Consider the following 4,527-nt stretch of genomic DNA (forward strand, 5'->3'; position numbering starts at 1 on the left):
GGAGGCAGAGGTTGCAGTTGGCCAAGATTGCACTACTACACTCCAGCCTGGTGACAGAGCGAGACTGCATCTCGAAAAATAATAATAATAATAATAATAATAATAATAATAATAATAAAATAATAGTATTAAAGGGTGTGGGAGGAAACTTTAGGAGGTGGTGGCTTTGTTGAGGTGGTGATGATTTCATGGGTGTATCTGTGCTTACCCCCAAATTTGTTATGTATGCATGCATTAAATATGCCTAGCTTTTAATATTTCAACTATACCTTAATAAAGTGGTTTTGAAAAAGGGGAAGGCCCTAAGCAAAATGGCTCCTAAGAAAGCCAAGCCTTTGTTTTGATAGCCCTAAGCAACCTATGGAATGGGAGAAAATATTTACAAACCACATATCTGAAAAGGGGTTAATGTCCAAAATACACAAGGAACTCACAACAGAACAGCAAAAAAGCAAATAACCCAATTTTTAAAATGGGCAAAGAACCTGAATTTTTGGAGACTTTTGGAGACTCTTCTTCATTCATTCAATGGATATTTACTACAAGTGAGGAATTAGGGACATACTTGTGAGCAAATTGAGCTTCTCCTGCCATGTTGATAAACAGACATGAAAAAAAAGATGGCGTCTAGGTCGAAATGCAACTGTGGTGTGTGCCTTGAGGGTGAACAATCTGTAACCGTACCAGGGAAACTCAAGAGCCTCACAGAAATTAGGGAAAGTTCTCAGGGGAGGAAATGTCTGACCTGAGAACTGAAAAGGTTCGGGAAGCAGGGAGGGTAGGTGGGAGCGATGCAGGCAGAGAAAACTGTGCACTCATTAAACATTTGAAATGTTCCATCAAAGGATGGGTATAAACTCCTCATCCTTCTCAGACACTAAGAGAGGGCTTTGGACTTAGCTACTGAGATGTAAAATTCAGGCTGATTTCTGTGGCTCAATGATGGGACACTTTCTAGAACTTTCCCTCCAAACAGTAGGCCATTAGGTCTTCTGTCTGAAAACTACAGCATCCTTCTAGGTTGATGCTGAACACTGTCTATAGTGACAGAAAGGGTCTCGTCTAACGACTCAGGTCAGCAGTGGTGGGACTTGGCTCTTTCAAATCTGTAAAGCTAAACAGTTACTTTCTTATTCCTATGAGACTGGGCTTGATTTTTGGAATCTTCAAAGGGCAATCATAGCCCAGGGTGGTAACCAGGTGGGGGTGCCTGATCTCAGACACGTCATTTCAGTCAAACCAAGACCTGGTTTTGACCCCTTATTTCCTCCTTTCATCATCACAGTGCGCCAAGAAAATCCAGACCTATCTCAGTTCTGCCAAGCTGCCCGGAGAGGGTATGCCTGGCATGATTTTCTCATATCTGTCCCCTTTTTACGGTCCAGACTGCAAAGAGCAGCCATTTGAGGGAGATTGCTTATCCCACTGTTAAATATGTCTAATTTCTCCTTAAATGAAATATGTCTAACTTCTCTTTATATGAATTAATACATAAGACACTCAAAGCACTAACAATGCTAGGCACATAGTAAATCTCGGTTAGTCACTGTAACTCTTATTCTTACTATTCGTCACCAAGATTGTCGCTGTTTGCAGACTAAGACCTCATCTTAATCTTTTTTTTTTTTTTGGATCACAGAAAAGTGTCAGGTACATGACAGGCACCAAATCCATTTTTCTTTATAAGCCTAACTTAAATGTATTTTCAAATCCTTCAGCCCCTTGAATAAACTACTGTCCAAACAACAGAACCAAGGAGACCCAAGAGGGTGGTTGAGAACCCTGAGATCTGGGGTTGAATCAGTTCTTCCACATATTCGCCATGGGACCTCAGGAAAAGTGCTCAACCTCTCTAAGTCTCAGTTTCCTCATCTGCAAAATGGGAAAACAATGGTACTTATGTCACAAGTGGTTGGGAGGATGAATGAAACAATGCATGTAAAATGCTAGGCACTGGGTGGCACATTCTAAATAGTCAAGAAATATTCCCATTATCACCACTGTCCACGAGACTAAGACGATTTACAACTGTCGACCTTCGCCTTTATTTCAAAACCACATCCATATTTTAAAAAGATTTTGTAGAGACTGAAAAAAAATTCCTGCAGTGATTATCTCCAAATATGTTGACCAGGGGCCCACATGTTGGTACACAGCTGGGCAGGAAGTCATTGCCCAGCTATTGTCTGAACTTTTTACTTTCATGAAGGGGGAAATGGCCTGCAGCTGCTTCCCCTGAAAAGTGACATCATACAATTTGTGCCTCACTTCCTGCCCAAATAAAAAGAATCTTCCTAAAAGGCACACAGAGAAGACCTGAAAACTTCCCCCTCCCTCTTGCCTCTAGCAGCTGGGAGGGGGAAAGGGAGGCTCTACTGGGCACTCAAGCGCTCCGCTGTGTCACCCGAAGCTCACGGCACTGCTAGACCAGGGCCTTTACTTTGGTACTGCAGAAACTTCAGCTTCTTCAGAGATGTTAAGTAACCTACCCAAAGCCACACAGTTTCCAGGTGGCGGAAGGTGGACTGTGAATCTAGACAATGGCCGTACCAAGGGTGCAGGTCAGGGTGGCGAGACCCAAAAGGAGGAAATAGCCTGTAAATAGAGACAACAGGGAGGGCCACGTCAACTAGCCCAAGAGCCCAGAAGTTCAAGAGTTAAAGATCTGGAAATGATACACCCACAATCACCCACAAGTAATTTTACTGCTCCATAAACCGCAAAGCTGTCTCCTGGAGCCTAACACTCCACACGTCTAAATGTCTCCTGCCTTGTTTCCACCTCCTCAAGGTCCCTCTAAGGGCCCTGCAGCAAGGACGCTCAGCTCCAGCGTACTCAGCCTTGACAGAGCCACTGCCGCGAACCGCGTACCATAACCAACTCTGTCCATCCCCGCAACAGTCAGCGGGAATCACCGCGGTTCCCATTAAACAGAGAGAGGGTTAAGGGGCGGGGACCGGAACCCAGGCAAAGGAGCTCTGGCTGTTAGCCGCTGTGCCAGATCACGAACCCGCCTCTCCTAAATCTCGAGAGGGAAGAGAGGACAAGCTGAACAAGGCAAGCGATGGAGAGGGTAGAAAGGGCTCTCTTTCCAAAGTTTCAGCGCAGGCCGTCGGGGCCACTCTCACTCAACCAGGCTCCCCTAGACCACGCTAGGGGCTGAGGGGGGACTAGGAAGCCGACAGGAAGGAGGGAGGCAAGACGCGCATGGCCGGCGGGCTGGGAAGGCGCCGGCCGAGGCGGGGGGCTCCAGTTACCGTTCCAACGGCGGTAGGGCGGCTGGGGCTGGCACAGTCTCTCTCTCTCGCTCCGCAGCGAGGGTCTGGGGCCCCATTAGCGAGACGGAAACTAAAAGCCCGGGCGCGGCGGAGGGAGGGGCCGCCCCGGGTAGGGCCGGGCGGGGCTTGCGCCGCCCCTGGCTCGGGACAGAGCACTCGGCAGGGGTGGAAGAGCCCAAAGCGACAAGCGCCGCCGCACGCATAATCCCTGGAGGGCGCCCTCTGCAAAGCTGGCTCGCCCTCTGCAAAGTTGGCCCCTCGCTCTACAAAGTTGAGCCTGCGCACCGGAGAGCGCGCACAGCAAAGTTTGCAGTTTTCCGGAACAGCCCAGCCGCCGCGGGCTGTTCCGGGAAAAAAACAAATCTGCCAAACTGGCCGCGCTCCAAGCGACCCAAAGAGCGCAGACTTCGCGGCGGCGCTGAATGATGGGGCGCTCATGTGGTCACCTCCACTTCCCTGCCCCCAGTGTAGACCTCGACCTGGGCCTTCGCATGAACTCGGAGACCCCTTTCCCATAGCCAGAGGCAGCGAAACCTGGATCCCAGCTGGAACTGCTCGCGTCCGTCCCCCCGGGGGACTCCGCGCCTGCTTCTGCATGCGTACTCCCCAAGGCTGATCCGCTTCGGGCTAGCTGTGGCATCCGCTGTGGTCTCCTAGACGTTGCTTTGCGGGGGCGCCCTCCTGGGCGCGTGGGCGTAGGACGCTCTCCCAGCTTTGAAGGAAGTACGCACCTGGCAGCCCAGCTAGCTGGTGGAGATGCTGCTCCCGAATCTTTCGGGAAATGTTTATTGTGCTCCCCCATGTGTCAGGGACTGGGTATGCAGCCGGGAGTCAGTCAAACACGGGAGAGACCGAGCACTTCCACGGATTCTAGTTCACCACCAGATTCTAGTTCACCTCAACCCCGAGCGCACACACACACACGCAAGGATTCCAGTTCACCCTGACCCCACAAAACACATACACACACACACGGATTCCAGTTCACCCTGATCCCACAAAACACATACACACATACGCATTCCAGTTCACCCTGACCCCATAACACACACATACACGCACACACACACGCGTCTTTCTTCACCCTGGCTCAGGGAAGCAACTAAACTCAATCACACTGAGGTGTAAAATATCTGAGAAGAAATTGTAGTTTTATTCATATCAGAGACACAGTATTTACTTTTAGGAACCACCAAATCCTTGCATGAATGGAGCACATGCTTAGTGGTCTGAAATCAGGCAAGAACGC

At 49.4% G+C, this 4,527-nt stretch overlaps 1 protein-coding gene across 2 annotated transcripts in view; it reads right to left on the reverse strand.

Annotated features, from left to right (window-relative positions):
* The window catches only part of CASP7 (caspase 7), a 51,547-nt gene extending 47,504 nt beyond the window's left edge, over positions 1 to 4,043 (reverse strand). Inside the window, exon 1 of one of the 2 annotated variants that reach the window (XM_017892504.1) lies at positions 4,010 to 4,043. The gene's annotated coding sequence lies outside the window, so the exon portion shown is untranslated. Of the gene's footprint in view, positions 1 to 3,257; positions 3,562 to 4,009 lie in introns of those variants that run through there. The other variant, XM_017892503.1, reaches the window with a different exon arrangement.
* Between the last annotated feature and the right edge of the window lie 484 nt (positions 4,044 to 4,527).

Source organism: Rhinopithecus bieti, unplaced genomic scaffold (genome assembly GCF_001698545.2).
Source record: "Rhinopithecus bieti isolate Rb0 unplaced genomic scaffold, ASM169854v2 scaffold_21201, whole genome shotgun sequence".
NCBI lineage: Eukaryota > Metazoa > Chordata > Mammalia > Primates > Cercopithecidae > Rhinopithecus > Rhinopithecus bieti.